The sequence below is a fragment of the Ovis canadensis genome, chromosome 3 (assembly GCF_042477335.2).
Source record: "Ovis canadensis isolate MfBH-ARS-UI-01 breed Bighorn chromosome 3, ARS-UI_OviCan_v2, whole genome shotgun sequence".
Lineage (NCBI taxonomy): Eukaryota > Metazoa > Chordata > Mammalia > Artiodactyla > Bovidae > Ovis > Ovis canadensis.
Window position 1 is genome coordinate 16782986 of NC_091247.1, and position 16966 is coordinate 16799951.

The 16966-nt window shown below is 44.4% G+C and overlaps 1 protein-coding gene across 17 annotated transcripts in view; it reads left to right on the plus strand.

Moving 5' to 3' along the window:
• The window catches only part of RNF144A (ring finger protein 144A), a 132123-nt gene that overhangs the window by 30668 nt on the left and 84489 nt on the right, over positions 1–16966 (plus strand). For 9 of the 17 annotated variants that reach the window (XM_069580146.1, XM_069580144.1, XM_069580154.1 and 6 more), the window contains exon 2: positions 4308–4496. The exons of 5 other annotated variants lie outside the window; for them this stretch is intronic. The gene's annotated coding sequence lies outside the window, so the exon portion shown is untranslated. Of the gene's footprint in view, positions 1–4307; positions 4497–11806; positions 12048–16966 lie in introns of those variants that run through there. 3 more of the 17 variants (XM_069580149.1, XM_069580157.1, XM_069580160.1) reach the window with 3 other exon arrangements.

Below are 16966 nucleotides of genomic sequence, written 5' to 3' on the forward strand. Positions count from 1 at the left end.
GCCTGGAGGGCTCCAGTCCATGGGGTCTCAAAGAGTCAGACACGACTGAGGGACTGAGCTCACATGCATGCATGTATGATACAGTTGGTGAAATAATTTCTTCAATGCATATCTCTGTGCCAGGTTGACTTCCTCAGGTTGAGACCTTCATTGTTTGATGTAGCACCTTTGTTCCTATAAAGGAGTGAATTGATTAAATTTATATTGGAATGGCATTGAGATTCCAGAGGAGCGCAGACTGAGGAAACAAGAAGCCTCGTCTTGGGCTGTAGTTTGTCGTCTTTGCTTCCAGTGACAAACAGTAGTGCGTTTTATGTTTAATGAGTCCAGAGAGTCACATGGGGGCATCAGGGTTCCTACTGAGTCTGATCTCCTTGAGATCAGGATCTTATCAGCATTTTTTTGGATCATTCCTACCCATCATCTCAGCACAAGGTAGGACTGCTGCAAAACAAGGTTAATATCTGATGAATATTTACTAGACATGTTTTTACTAACAACCAAGTGCATATATTCCTAGTTCTTACCTGGCTCAGACAGTAAAATCGTCTGCCTACAATGTGGGAGACCTGGGTTCGATCCCTGAGTTGGGAAGATACCCCTGGAGAAGGAAATGGCAACCTACTTCAGTACTCTTACCTGGAATATCCCATGGATGGATGGAGGAGCCTGGTAGGCTACAGTTCATGGGGTTGCAAAGAGCTGGACATGACTGAGCGACTTCACTTTCATTTTTCTTTCTGTACATACAGCATAGCACACGAAAACTCACAGGGCTTGTAGGAACCCATCACAACCTGTGCCGCTTTGTAAGCTGAGCTCTGTGGAGGCCTGTGGTTCATACCTGGGCAACTGAGCTGAGGCTGGAGGCGGCCGCCACTTCCGTGACCCGTGTGAAAGAGGAGCTACCACAGGAAATGGGAAACCCCGTGGCGCTCACGCCTGTTTGTGGGGGCCAGACGATGCCAGCACAAAGCCGCCCCCTGAGCGGGGCTCTGGAAAGTTGGCAGGTGTCTCTCCAACCTGCTGGCAGCCGGAAAACACCCGGGCCCCCAGCACAGCCTCTGGGCAGACAGCCCTGCGTTGCAGCCTCTCTTCATAAACCTCCTCCTTGGTTGCCTGTTGTCTCTGTATCAACTTAGCCCGAGCCGTTCTTTCTTGCTGAAGATTATAATTTTATTTACTGGCTCTTTGTACATGGGAAAAATGGCCGAAACTGGTAGTCGAGCAGACTGTTTTGTAGTACCTTTTGTTTGAAGGGTTCAGATTTATGGGGTCGCAAAGAGTCAGACACGACTGAGCGACTGAACTTATCTGAACTAAAAGGCAGAGAAAGGAGGTGCAAAACACAGAACATGTTTTCTGGAGTTGGTACCTTGATGCTTTGGGGTGTAGGAGGAGCTTCCTGCAGGGGAAGGGGCTTGCTCTGTGCAGGGACCAGGCCAGGGGCAAGGGTCACTCAGAACTCTTAGCCTCCATGTCGAAGGCTATAGACTTCGGGAGCTGGTCTGGAGCGTTGGGGGAGAACTCCCTTGCTCCAGCCTCATGTGGGCCAAACTTGTTACTTAGGAAAAGCGCAGGGAGGGAGGGCTGGCTCCCAAGGAGATGTGGGTCTGTCCACTGGGATGTATCTCAGGTCTGCTGGGGGTTTAGTCACTCTTGTGACCCCTTGGACTGTAGCCCACTACTACTCTTTTTAAACAGAAGTTTCCTGGAGATGTAATTCATGTAGTATAAAATTCACCATTTTGAAGTGTACAATTCAGGGATTTTCAGGATACTCCTAGAGTTGTACAAGTGTCACGCCCATTCCAGTGCCAGAAGTTTCAGTTCCCTCCCAAACCCCAGTCCAGCAGCCGTCCCTGCTTACTCTTGCGTGCCCCAGGCCCCCTGGATACCATCAGTCTACTTTCTGTCTCTCTGGATTTGCCCGTTCTGGACATTTCATATATACATTTTCTTGCATTTTGCAGCCTTTTTGCTTGACTTTCTTTTCTTTTTACTTAGCATGATGCATTCATGTGTGTTTAGTTGCTAAGTCGTGTCCAACTCTTTGCAACCCTGTGGACTGTAGTCTGCCAGGCTCCTCCATCTGTGGGATTTCCCGGGCAAGAACACTGGAGTGGGTTACCATTTCCTTCTCTAGGAGACCTTCCTGACCCAGAGATCGAACCCAGCCCTCCCGCATTGTAGGCAGATTCTTTACCGCTGAGCCGCCTGGGATGTGCTCATAGTTCCTCCTTATTGTAGCACAACTCCATGTGTGGGCAAACCACATTCCCCAGTGGATGGACATTTGGCTGGTTTCCACTTAGTGACTTTTAGTGATGCTGCTGCGAACATTCACATATAGGTGTTTGTGCGGACGTTTGTTTTCCATCCTCGTGGGTGCATACCTAGGTGTGAAATTGCTGGGTTATACGTGACTCTGTGTTTCACACTTTGAGAAACTGCCAATTTCTCAAAGTGGCTGTACCACTACTTTCCCAGTAGTAACATGTAATGTAAGGGTTCAGAATTCTCCACATTTGCGCCTACACTTGTTGTCTTCTGTCTTTGATTCTAGTCATCCTAGTGGATATGACGTGATATCTCATTTGATTTGCCTTTCCTAAGCTAAACAATCATGTTGAACATTTTTTAAATGTGCTTGTTGGCCATTTGGATAACTTTTTTTGGAGAAATGTCTATTTACATCTTTTGCCCATTATTTATTTGGGTTATTTCTCTTTTTATTGTTGATTTGAATGTGTTCATTATATACTTTGGATACAACATCTTTATCAGATATGTATAACGTCTATATCAGATAGATAGATTTGTGTATATTTTCTCCCCCTTCTGTGGGTTGATTTTACTTTATTGATGGTTGTCAGTAGTACACAAAATTTTAAAATTTTGATTGCGTTCCAACTTACCTCTTTTTCTTTTGTTGTGTGTACTTTTGGAGATATATCTAAGAAACTAGCGTGTAAAGATTACAAAGATTTACTGCTATGATTTCTTCCAGGAGTTTTGTAATTTTCTGTTCTTACATTTAGGTCTATGATCCATTTTGAGTTAATTTTTGTGGAAGGTATGAGGTCTGTGTAGAGACTCATTTTTTGAATGTCAGTACTATTTTTTGAGAAGCTATCATTTATTCTCTGGATTGTCATGGCACTTTTGTCAAAAATCAGTTAAACAAATATGTGGGTATATTTCTGAATGTCAGTTCTAAGCCATTTTCCTTTTCTATGTGTCCTTATACAACTATTGCACTATCTTGATTATGGTAGCTTTTCTTTTTTTTAAATTTTTGACATCAGTAAATGTGAATTCTCCAACATTGCTTTTCCTTTTTAAGGTTGTTTTGTCTTTATGTGTCTTGGATTTCAATATGAATTTTAGGAACAACTTGTCAATTTTTGTAAAAAAGAAAGCTGAGATTTTAACAGAGATTGCATTGAACCTGAAGGTCAATTTGGGAAGTATTGCTGTCTTAATGATTTTGTCTTTAATCCTTGAGCACAGGATGTCTATTTACTTAGTTTTTCATTTCTTGTAATGATGTTTTGGTAATTTTCAACATATAAATATTGTATAGCTTGTGGAATTTATAAGTGTTTTGCTCTCTGATGCTGTTCTGAAATGGGTCTGCTTCGACAGCGTGTGTTCGGTGTCCATTGCACCCATTTCTGCCATTTGATTGGAGTGTTTAGACTATTTAGTGTAATTACTGATGAGATAGGATTTATGCCTGCCGTTTCGCTGTTTTTCCCTATGGATCTGTGTCATTTGCGTTTCTTTATTCCGCTGTTTTGCCTCCTTTAGCGTTAGTTTCTAATCTGCCTTTTTAATTCTGTAGTCCATTCTTGATTCATTTTTCAGTTATCTCCTTAGTAGTTTCACTGGGAACTGCAGTTCATGTAGTCTTGCTTTATGTTGCTATTCTATGGACCTAAACCTCTCCCTGTAGGAGTCCAGTTGGGGCAAACCTGTATGGGTGTGATTGGGAAAGGAGGGAGGTGGAAAGGAAGACCAGGGACACTTTGTCATCTGAAAATTGTCTGTGGTGGTAAACGTATCTGTTAGCCTCCTGGTGGAGTTTGGTTACTTACCCCATAAGCCTCAGCCCCTCTTCCAGTGAACTGTAATACTTTCATAGATTAATCTGCCTAGACTTTAGTGGTTATTTCACAGGCTTTCCCTCTTGGATTGGAGACTGGAAAGGCTGATGCCGGGAGGGTGCTGAGTGGGCATGCTGATGTTTGCCGCCCCCGCCCAGACCTGCTCACTAAGCTCCTGCACCCTTCTCCTGTCCCCAGGTGGTCGGCATTCGGCGGAGTCTGGTGTTCTCCCCTTCCCCTAGGTCTACAGGGGCCCCAGTGCCAGAGGCCTCCTCCCCCTTCTCCAGGAGGGCATCCTGCCATGAAAGGGCGAGCCAGCTGAGCCTCTGGGGACCCTGGAATTTGGCCAGAAGACCGTTCCTCTCCTCCCATCAGGACGTTTCAGAGGTAACTTTGAATTTGGAAAAGGAAAGCTTGAAAACCTTCATTTATGTCTTTTAGGTGGAATCTCAGGCAGTTGTTGGGAAAGACCCCAAATGAGTTTTTCTAAACTTAAAAACCATACCATGTAAGCTGTTGCCTAGTTTGCTTCCCCTTAATGAATTTTGAGGATGGTCCTTAGCATATTATGTTAGTGATTATAGTAATTAATATTTTACGAAGATTTCCACCCAAGTCCTCATTTACTGCCTTTAACAATTTCATGAGGTTGATATTGCCAGTCTGGTTTTGTGGACTGGGAAACAGGTTTAGAAGATCAAAGCGGTGTCTCTAGGGTTTCCATGATTCATGGATTCACCTAGAAGAGATGGACTGAGCCACTCGCGTTGTGCCCGGTTCTGCTCCGACCCTTCTGCTTTCTTGGAAATTCCAGGACGGCAGGATATGAGTGGAAGGCGAGGGTGGGGACAGGCACCGAGAGACAGACCGTGTCTGCTCCACTGTGTGAGGGAGTGAATTTTATGTCTCATTCCCAGGCGTAAGTGTCGTGGAGAAAATAAAAAGCTACCAGCTCTAGAGGGGTGGAGTTTTAAATGGAGTGCTCTGGGAGGCCTTGTTAAACAGCTGACATTTGAACAGGGATTTAAGGAACTATGGGATTTTGCCAACAAAGGTCCATCTAGTCAAGGCTATGGTTTTTCCTGTGGTCATGTATGGATGTGAGAGTTGGACATCAAGAAAGCTGAGCGCCAAAGAATTGATCCTTTTGAACTGTGGTGTTGGAAAAGACTCTTGAGAGTCCCTTGGACTGCAAGGAGATCCAACCAGTCCATCCTACAGGAGATCAGTTCTGAATGTTCATTGGAAGGACTGATGTTGAAGCTGAAACTCCAATACTTTGGCCACCTGATGTGAAGAACTGACTCATTTGAAAAGACCCTGATGCTGGGAAAGATTGAAGGTGAGAGGAAAAGGAGATGACAGAGGATGAGATGGTTGGATGGCTCAATGGGCATGAGTTTGAGTAAACTCGGGAAATTGGTGATGGACAGGGAGACTTGGTGTGGTGTAGTCCATGGGGTCGCAAAGAGTCAGACATGACTGAGCAACTCAACTGAACTGAACTGGGAATTAGCCAGTTAGCATCTGGGACAAGAGAATTGCAGTTAGAAGAAGACGTGTGTGTAAAGGCCCAGAGTCCAGGAACACTGAGGCAGGGGGGCTGGCGGGGAACCAGCCTAGAGCTGTGGGTGGGGTGGTCAGGAGGCAGTGGAGAACTGACCATGTTTTAGCATCGTGGACCATTAGAGGAATTCTAGGTTTGAAAATCAGTGCAGGGGTTTAAGCAGAGAAGGGACAGGATCTGTTTTAATCGGCTCATTCTGGCACTGATAAAGGATGGGGGAAGACCAGGAGACCACTTAGAGGTCATTAGAGAAATCCATTGTAGTAATTCCAGCAAGAGATAATTCAGTGGTCTGCTCCATTGGTAGCCGTGAGAAGCAGGAAGTGGTCGAATTCTGGATATATTTTGGAGAAAGAGCCCTTAAGGTGTCTTGGCAGAATGGATGTAAGGCTTGAGAAGAAGGGAAAGTCCATCATGATAGCAAAATTTTTAGCTTGCATAACTGGAGAGTTGTCACCAACTGAGATGGGAAACTCCGCCAGGGTGGTGGCAAGGGTGTGATGCCACAAGGGGTTCGATTTTGAACAGATTGCGTTTGAGATTATAAGACCCCCAAATGGAGAGGCTGAGTGACAGGTATATCCAGATCTGGTAGTTGAAGACAGTGGTCTGAGCTGGAGATAAAACGGAGGTCTTTGGTCTGTGGTTGTTAAAGGAATAAGGTCAGATGAGATCCTGGGGATAGAAGAGTTTTCAAGATTGGTCCTGGGACTTTCCAGCTTTTGGAGCACCATGAAGCAACCCCCAGGCAGATAGGGGGAAATCCAGGGGTGAGTCTTCCTGAAAACCACATGCAATAATTTCAGAAGGAGGGAATGATGAGCTGTGCCCAGTGTGTGGACGGGCCAAGTGAGGTGGAGACGGAGAACTGACTCTTGAACCAGGGCCATGTGGGCCATTGATGGCTTCAGTAAAAACCGCAAAATGTCATGTGGGTCTGGTGGCTATGGCAACCAAGGCCAAGGAGAGTGGGCTTGAAGGGAAAGATGGAGGGAAGAATCTGAGACAGAGATTGTTGGCAACAGTTTGGAGGAGGTTTGCTGCCAGGGGGAGCAGAATATGGGGTGGTATCTGGTGGGGCAAGTCAGGCTGAGAGAATTGTTTTTAGTTAAGATGCATTAGCTTTATTTATACATCCGTGGGGATGGTCTAGTAGAGAGGAAAAAATGTTAATACAGGACAGAGGGTTGCTGGGACTATGTCTTGAGTAGGTGAAGGAGGTTTGTTTGTGTACAGGTGGGGTTGTTTAGAGAGGAACACAGATAGTTACTGGGGGGGATGGACTACCTGACAGACACGTGTGGCGCTCAGAAGAGGCATTTTCTTGTGATTGCTTCTATTTTCTTTGTGAAATTGGAAGTGAAGTCTTCAGTTGAGACTTCCATGGTGCAAGAGGTCTTGTTAGTTTGGGGGAAAAGAGAAAGAGTGAGGAGACCTCCAGGGAGAGGCAGATGCGGCATGATCCTCTGGTATGAATCTACCTGGAGCTCATGGCCACAGATGGAAAGACCCCCATCCGTGTGATTGTGTGTTTTATCTAGACAGTTCAGCTGGGGACTTGAAAGCATGCACAGTAGCTTCCCTGGTAGCTGAGTTGGTAAAGAATCTACCTGCAATGCAGGAGACCCCGGTTTGATTCCTGGGTTGGGAAGATCCTCTGGAGAAGGGATAGGCTACCCGCTCGGGTATTCTTGAGCTTCCCTTGTGGCTCAGACGGTAAAGAATCCTCCTGCAATGAGGAAGACCTGGGTTAGATCCCTGGTTTGGGAAGATCCCCTGGAGGAGCTTATGGCAGCTGACTTCAGTCTTCTTGCCTGGAGAATCCCATGGACAGAGAAGCCTGGCAGGCTACAGTCCATGGGGTTGCAAAGAGTCAGACACGACTGAGCAACTAAGCACACAGTAGCTCAAGACTTGAAATATCAAGATCTGTGAGTCTGTTTCTCTTTTGTAAAAAGGTTCATTTGTATTATTTTAAAATTAGATCCCACATATAAGTGATATCATGTGTTATTTGTCTTTGTGTGACTCACTTCACTTAGTATGATAATTTTTAGGTTCATACGCACTCGTATATATAAAACAGATAATGAACAAAGGCCTACAGTATAGCACAGGGAACTCTACTCAGTATTTTCTAATAAGCTATATGGGAAAAGACTCTGAAAAAGATTGGATATATATATATATAACTGATTCATTTTACTGTGCACCTGAAACTAATACAACACTGTAAATTAACGATAGTCCAATAAAAATTTTTAAAAAAGAATATTGTTTGGCTGAGCAGAGGGGCAAAATGAAAGAAAGGACTGCCTGAACAGTGTCTGCAGGAGAGAGATGACCCAGGTCACTGGGAGGTTACCATGTAACCTCCTTGAGAAAGCATGTAGGTCGTGAGGAGGAGGTCAGGCTGGGTGATGGATGGCTGGAGGGGCAGGGGAAGGACCAGTGCTGTCTGTACCGGGACACTGGAGGGCTTGGCTGGGAAGACAGGAGCAGTGGGCTGTCAGTGTGCCTGGACCTGGGGATATGGGGCACTTTCAGTTCCATTCAGTCGCTCAGTCGTGTCTGATTCTGCGACCTCATGGACGGCAATACGCCAGGCTTCCCTGTCCATCTCCAACTCCCTGAGTTGCTCAAACTCTTGTCCATCAAGTCAGTGATGCCATCCAACCGTCTCATCCTCTGTCATCCCCTTCTCCTCCTGCCCTCAGTCTTTCTCAGCATCAAGGTCTTTTCCAATGAGTCAGTTCTTCGCATCAGGTGGCAAAAGTATTGGAGCTTCAGTTTCAGCATTAGTCCTTCCAATGAACATTCAGGACTGATTTCCTTTAGGATGGACTGGTTGGATCTCTTTGCAGTCCAAGGGACTCTCAAGAGTCAAGGGACTCTCAAGAGTAATCTCCAATACCACAGTTCAAAAGCATCAATTCTTCGGTGCTTAGCTTTCTTTATGGTCCAACTCTCACATCCATATACGACTACTAGAAAAACCATAGCTTTGACTAAACAAACCTTTGTCAGCAAAGTAATGCCTCTGCTTTTTAATATGCTGTCTAGGTTGGTCATAACTTTTCTTCCAGAGAGCAAGTGTCTTTTAATTTCATGGCTGCAGTCACCATCTAAAGTGACTTTGGAGACCAAGAAAATAAAGTCTCTCACTGTTTCCATTCTTTTTCCATCTATTTGCCATGAAGTGATGGGACTGCATGTCATGATCTTCGTTTTTTGAATGTTGAGTTTTAAGCCAGCTTTTTCACTCTCCTCTCTCACTTTCATCAAGAGGCCCTTTAATTCTGCCATAAGGGTAGTGTCATTTGCATATCTGAGGTTATTGATATTTCTCCCAGCAATCTTGATTCCAGCTTGTACTTTATCCAGCCCAGCATTTCTCATGATGTACTCTATGTATATGTTAATGAGCAGGGTGACAATATCCAGCCTTGATGTACTTCTTTCCCAATTTGGAAGTAGTCTGTTGTTCCATGTCCAGTTCTAACTGTTGCTTCTTGACCTGCATACAGATTTCTCAGGAATACCTGGTATTCCCATCTCTTTAAGACTTTTCCAGTTTGTTGTAATCCACACAGTCAAAGCCATTAACATAGTCAATAAAGCAGAAGTAGATGATTTTCTGGAACTCTCTTGGCTTTTCTATAACCCAACAGATGTTGGCAATTTGATCCCTCTGGTTCCTCTAAATCCTGGTTTTCTAAATCCAGCTTGAACATCTAGAAATTCTCAGTTCATGTACTGCTGAAGCCTGTCTGGGAAAATTTTGAGCATTACTTTGCTAGCATGTGAGATGAGTGCAATTGTGCTGTAGTTTGAGCATTCTTTGGCATTGCTTTTCTTTGGGATTGGAATGAAAACTGACCTTTTCCAGTCCTGTGGCCACTGCTGAGTTTTCCAAATTTGCTGACATATTGAATGCAGCACTTTCGCAGCATCTTCTTTTAGGATTTGAAATAGCTCGGTTGGAATTCCACCACCTCCACTAGCTTTGTTCATAGTGATGTTTCCTAAGGCCCACTTGATTTCTCATCCAGGATGTCTGGCTCTAGGTGAGTGATCACACCACTGTGATTATCTGGGTCATGAAGATGTTTTTTGTACAGTTCTTCTGTGTATCCTTGCCACCTCTTCTTAATATCTTCTGCTTCTGTTAGGTCCATACCGTTTCTGTCTTTTGTTGTGCCCATCTTTGCATGAAATGTTCCTTTGATATCTAATTTTCTTGAAGAGATCTCAAGAGTCTTTCCCTTTTTATTGTTTTCCTATTTCTTTGCATTGATCACTTAGAAAAGTTTTCTTATCTCTCCTTGCTATTCTTTGGAACTCTTCATGGAGATTGATACAGCTTTCCTTTTCTCCTTTGCCTTTTGCTTCTCTTCTTTTCTCAGCTATTTTTGAGGTCTCCTCAGACAACCGTTCTGCCTTTTTGCATCTCTTTCATGGGGATGGTTTTGATCACCACCTCCTGTGCAATGTTATGTTCCTGTGTCCCTAGTTCTTCAGGCACTCTGTCTATCAAATCTAATTCCTTGAACCTATTTGTCACTTCCACTGTATAATCATAAGGGATTTGATTTAGGTCATATCATGGTTTTCCCTTGTGGCTCAGCTGGTAAAGAAATCCACCTGCAATGTGGGAGACCTGGGTTTGATCCCTGGGTTGGGAAGATCCCCTGAAGAAGGGAAAGGCTACCTACTCTACTCTTCTGACCTGGAGAATTCCATGGACTGTGTAGTCCATAGGGTCGCAGAGAGTCAGACACGATTGAGCGACTTTTCACTCACACTCCTGATTGATCTATTGGTTTTCCCTACTTTCTTCATTTTAAGTCTAAATTTTGCAGTAAGGAGTTCATGATCTGAACCACAGTCAACTCCCAGTCTTGTTTTTGCTGACTGTATAGAACTTTTCCATCTTCGGCTGCAAAGATTATAATCAATCTGAACTTGGCAATCTGGTGACGTCCATGTGTATATTCATCTCTTGTGTTGTTGGGGCAGTTTAGGGAAGCTAAATTCCAACATTCTCTCCCCGACAGCCTTAAGTCCTCATCAGCTTGCCTTGCCTTTTCACCTCCTGCACTTTATTTTTTAATTTTTTTGGCAAGCAGCATGTTTGTTCCCCGACCAGGGATTGAAGCCTCAGTGAGAGTGTGGAGTCCTAACCATTAGGCCAGACTTGTCGCCTGCACTCTCAAAGGGCCCGCTTGAAAATCCCTGTTGAATCCCTGACCGTGTACCACTTACTGACATTACCAGCATTTCTCCAGTAATCCTGGGAATCTGTTGCTAATTTCTCACTGACACATTTTTTTTTTTTGCTGAGGCTGAGGGAGGTCTCCAGCCGGCTCATAAGCACTGCAAAGAAACAGGAAGTGTGATGAGTGACATTTCAAGCACAGCCCCCCACTTCTTCACAGGCCTTGGGTACTGAATGAGTGTGTGTGTGAGTGTGTGTGTGCATTTTGACCTCAGCTACAATGGTTTAGGGTTATTGCAGCCTTCTCTGCAGTACCCTGACTGGTTCAGACACAGTCTCCCTAGGTATGAGGGGAACGTGAACGCACCCTGGGAAAGAACGCATTGTGAAGCAGAGTGGACTTGTGCTTTCTCCCTGCATCGGCCCACTCCCACCTCCCAGGACTCTATGTTTGGGAATCAGTCTCCAGCAAATTCCAAGAACTGAAATGGCTTCATAGTCACAAAAAGATTCGTGTGGAAGAAGCCCAAATACCAGAAAATGACATTCCAGCACAGGCAAAGCTATTTTAAATGTTTAGGGTTTATAAAGAGAAACAGCCTTCAGAGGATATAAACCACCCCCAGGTCTCACTTCTGTGATTGAAGTAGCTAAATCTGAAACAAGAGTTTTTTTCCTTTTCCTATCCCCCTCTCCCCACCCCCAATTGGAGAATGTCATCGATAAGAAAAGAAATCTTCTGTAAAGAAAGTTTAGCTGAGCCTTGGCCTTAACGCAGCCTTGGGAACGGCCAGCATTCCGAGAGCTGCAGCTGGGACACGGGGCTCAGTCTTGGCTGGTGAAGCTTTAAGGCAAAGGTCGCTAAAACACTAACTAGAATCGAAAATATCAATACCCGGCTTTAGTTCTCATGGTTTCAGAGTGGCTGAGGCGGTTAGGCCAGCAGTATTTTTAGAAATAGAAACACGTAAAGATGCTCCTCTGAGATCCCGTGGCTGTGGGTCTCGGTAAAAGAAATCGTAACGGTGTCACATTTTCGACGTTTGTCTCCATTGCAGTTTCTTGGGCTTTTGCTGTCATTGTTCTTGTTCTCTTTGTTTTGAGAGCTACACGTGCTGTTGTCGAGGTTGTGCTGTCAAGTCAGCATTTGCTGGTAAGTCTGCTAAGCATCCTCACTGTCTGCATGTCCCAGGGCCCAGCGGCAGCGAGGACCTCAGTGCCAGGATGCTGTGAGTTTCTCTGGACATCCGGGCAGCAGACAGCTGATGAGCATCTATTGTGTGCAAGGTCCCAGAGGGATGGAGGAGGAGCCGTGGGTGGGTTTTCTGCTCTGACGTTTTCCTTTGATGCAGGCTAGACAGCAGGTGTGGGATGCCAGTTCCCAAAACTTTAGTGCAGGATGGAGCAGAACTGAGACTGTGAGAAAGAGGTGCTGAGTACTAGGTCCCTTCACGGCTGAAGGGATGTGTCTTGAGTGGAGAGAAGGGAGGGACAGAGGGCAGAAGGCAGTAATTAGGGCCCCTCGGGCGGACCCTGCACGGCTGGATTAGACCCCCTGCTGTGGCTGGTCTGGAACCATCAGGATTTGTTAGCATCTTACTAAGTCACTTCAGTCGTGTTCGACTCTGTGCGACCCCATAGACAGAAGCCCACTAGGCTCCTCTGTCCCTGAGATTCTCCAGGCAAGAACACTGGAGTGGGTTGCCGTTTCCTTCTCCAATACATGAAAGTGAAAAGTGAAAGAGAAGTCGCTCAGTTGTGTCTGACCCTTAGCGACCCCATGGACTGCAGCCTACCAGGCTCCTTTGTCCATGGGATTTTCCAGGCAAGAATATTGAAGTGGGTTGCCATTGCCTTCTCTGCTGTTAGCATAGTGATAGAATTTTTTTGAAGTAATTTGGACAGATTCATTGGCCACTGTTGCAAAGAAAAGATGGGAAACAGGGAATAATGGAATTTTTTTCCCCTCCTCAATTCAAAAAATGCACAGTGAGTGTGTGCACAGTCGTTCAGTTGTGTCCAGCTCTTTGTGACCCCGTGGACAGCAGCCTGCCAGGCTCCCTGGTCCATGGGATTTTCCAGGCAAGGATAGTGGAGTGGGTTGCCATTTCTTCCTGCATACAGTACTTTTTTTTTCTTTCTTTTTTTAATTACCCAAAGCTTAACAAGCCCTTTTACCAAAGAAATACCATCCTTTATGATACTTTATGGTTTCTGCTACAGTTAACATGCTTGATTAATGTCAGTGAGGAAATCTTTAGTATCTGGTCATTATCATTTATTGAAAGCTGCATAACATAATTGACTTACCTCAATCTCATTTTAGTCCTGAATTTACTTATTTTAGTGGCTAATTTTATGAGCGAATTCCATAATTTATTCTATGTATCAACTATGTATAAACACACTTATCTGAATTTAAAATAAGGTAAAATCTTCCTGATAGAAAGGAATTCTTATCGGTTCATTGGCTTAACAGTGAAAACCGTTCTCATCTGTTAAACTATTGGAAGGAGATAAATATGCAAATAATATGGACAAACATATAATTGAAACACGGTTATGATAAAATGATGTGTTAAGGTATTTTCTGAGGAGAGGTGCATTGAAGTGAATATATTTTTTCTGAAATTTTTTCCTGAATGTGTTGGTTTAAACCAGAGGCCTGTATAGTCACCATTTATATGTTAGACCCTTAGATCTTATTCATCTTATAACTGAAAGCTTTCACACTTTTACCAACCGCTCCCTATTTCCCCCACCCACCCTGCACTTGACAGCCACCTTTCTTCTCTCTGTTTCTATGAGTTTTCCTTTTTTTTTTTTTTTCAGATTTTAATATAAGTGATACCATGTGGTCTGGTTTATTTCACCTGCATAATGCCACCAGTTCATCCATGTTGCAAATGTCAGGACTTCCTCTCTTTTTAAGGCTGAATAATAATCCATTGTATTTATACCATATATATGCCACATATATATATATATTTATCCATTCTTCTGTCAACAGACACTGAGGTTGTTTCTAACATCTTGCCTCCGGAGGGTAGAACTACACTGAACGTGAGACTTCAGTTATCTCTTTGAGTTAATGATTTTGTTTCCTTCAGATGTAAACCCAGAAATGGGACTGCTGGATCATGTTGCTATATTTTTAATAATCTGAGGACCCTCCATACTGTTTTCCACAGGGCCTGTTCCAGTTTACACTTTCCATCATCAGTGTCCAACGGTACCCTCTTCTCTACCCCCTTGTCAGCAATTATCTCTTGTCTCTAATAACAGACATTCTAACAGGTGTGAGGTGACATCTTGTGGTTTGATTTGCCTTTCCATGATACGTAGTGCTGTTGAGCATATATCTTCATCTACCTGTCGGCCATTTGTAAAAATATCTGTTTAAGTTCTTTGCCCATTTCAAAATTGGATTATTTGTACTTTTACTATTGAGTGATATGAGTTCTTTCTATATTTTGAATGTTAACCCCTTATCAGATGGGGGGGGTTACAAATATTTTTTCCCCATACTACAAGTTGCCTTTTCATTTTGTTGATGATTTCTTTGCCATGCAGAAACTTTTAGGATTTTTACTATGTTCTATTGAATTGTGTGTCTGTTTTATGCCAATACTATACTGTTTCGATTACTGTAGCTTCATCATATAGTTTGAAATCAGGACGTGTTCAGCTTCATTCTTCTTTCTCAGGATTGCTTTAGTTATTCATGGATATTTAAAAGAATAAGTGATACAGTAGAAATTACACTTCTTTCAACTGTTGCTACTTTATTTTAAAAAGACAGTGTTTTCAGTATGCCAGAAGTTGTATCTTCTGCAACTATTTAAAATTCTTCTATAATTTTATGACAACTGAGGAATGTGTTAAAGTCCTGTGTACTTGTAAAAAGTTATTGTTGGCTGTAGCTCAGTTCCTCCCTATGAAATCCAGAAAATCTCTCCTTTGGGGCACCTAGAGTAGATTCAAAGCTCTGTGTTGTGGTGGGAAGAGGTGGACACAGGGAGTCAGAAGGCAGGTCCAGGCCCAGCTTCACCCCTTCCTGCCTAGGAGCTGGGGAAAGTGAAGGTGAAGTTGCTCAATCCTGTCCTACTCTTTGTGATCCCATAGACTGTAGCCCACCAGGCTTCTCCATCCACGGAATTTTCCAGGCAAGAGTACTGGAGTGGGTTGCCAGGGGATCCTCCCGACTCAGGGATTGAACCCGGGTCTCCTGCATTGCAGGCAGATGCTTTACCATCTGAGCCACCAGGAAATTGGAGCTGGGGAAAGTCACTGGCATCTCAGAGCCTGGATTTCTTCTTTGTTAAAATGGGAATGACAGCAGTGCCTCCCTACCTACCTGGAAGTCCCAGCTGTGCCAGAAGGGTGGGCACGATTCTCATGATGTGTAAACAACATTCAGCTATTCGTTACTGATCAGAAACCAAATGCAAATGGAATGACCACCTGCAGCCTCCTCTGGGACCTATGGGGGGGTGTGGAGAGGGCAGACCTTGGGAGCACAGAAGATGCAAACAAGATGACAGGAAGCACCCTGCACACAGCTGTGAGGAGGGCCACGCGTTCCATGGTCATGTGCCTTCTGTGCTCAGGGGAGGGATGGTCCGGTTACTAGGGAGGGCTGTAGGAATTTGGAGGATGGGACTGAGGGATGCCTTCCAGCACAGCCAAAAGAAGCCATAACCTTGATTTATTCTCGGGCTCCTGAAGCCACTGTCCACGTGCCTAGGGAGAGATGAAATAGCAAAGGATGTCTGCTCACAGCTGTCGTTGGTGTAGGCCTTGGAGTTTATACTTGAACCTCCACGTGCACTGTGTACTGATCGCTTACGTAACTCTCCCGTGATGATAGCTGCTGTTGTTCCTGCGGTCCAGCTGAGAAAACTAAGACCAAAAGCGACTTCAGGATGATGCAGCTGGGAAATGGTGGAGCCCAGCTAACCCAGCGCACCCAGCTTCCACATCTCACTTGACCTTTCTGCCTGGAAAGAAGGTTTTGGATGGGAGGAATAGGAAGTCTTGGAAAAGAGCTTGGTTAAAAATGGACATTATTTAGGTTTGCGAGACATCTACAAGCAAGAAGTTGGTGGCAGTGGGATGGTGTCCTCTCTGGGTGTTGGAGTTTTAAAAGATCCTCTTTAACAAAGAATGGTTGGCCTGTGCTTTATGGAAATCTAAAGATATCACTACCCAGCTGAGGGAAGGGCCATATATATTGAACTTGATGAATTATTTGCAGAGTTCAGGACCATCACTCTAAATCCATTAGTGGGCAGGATTAGTGTGGGGAGGGATGAGGCTGACATGAGGCCAGCGGGCTCTGGGGCAGCCATCCCTAGATGTGTTAGGAAGTGTCGGCCCTACCAGATACTTTGCAAGGTACTTTGTAATTTTGTTCTAGATCCTCTCTGCCCAGTTCAAGTTCAACATTGTGGTGCAAGCTGAAGTGGACATCAGAGTGTAATCTTATCACCAGCACCCCCTAGAAAGAAAGTCAGATGCACTGTGGGGTTTTGAAACATCAGAATGAAGAGCATACTGTGTGAGTGAGTGAACTGAATGTGAGGACTAACAAGAAGCAGGATGTTTCATGTATAAATTATTCCATGCTGGGGGGAAAAAATCATATTTCACAATCTTTGAAGAGGGGCCTAGCCAAGGAAAAGCATTTCATAGTCCTTTTCTTTTCTTTTAAAGAGAATTGAAAAGTTTCCATCAGAATAAAGAAGAAATTATAAGTACATGACCCTGTTCTTTTATAGGACAGGACTTAAAAGTCCTGTATAATTAAAAAGGATCATGAAATCTGCCGGGGGCGCTCCACAGAAAGAGAGAGGCAGTGGAACTTCCCTCAGCAAAGCTGAGGGGTCCGGAGGTGAGCCTGCTGTCCGCCAACCCAGCCCCTCAGCGAGCAAGAGACAACTAGATGCCATAGGGGGTCCCTCTGAGCAGTTCCGCTTTATTGCCACAAACTCTTGGTTTATATAGGCAAGCAAGGGGGTTTTGCGAGGGTTGGACCAATCACGTTAAAGGTCAAATCTTAATATGCCATAG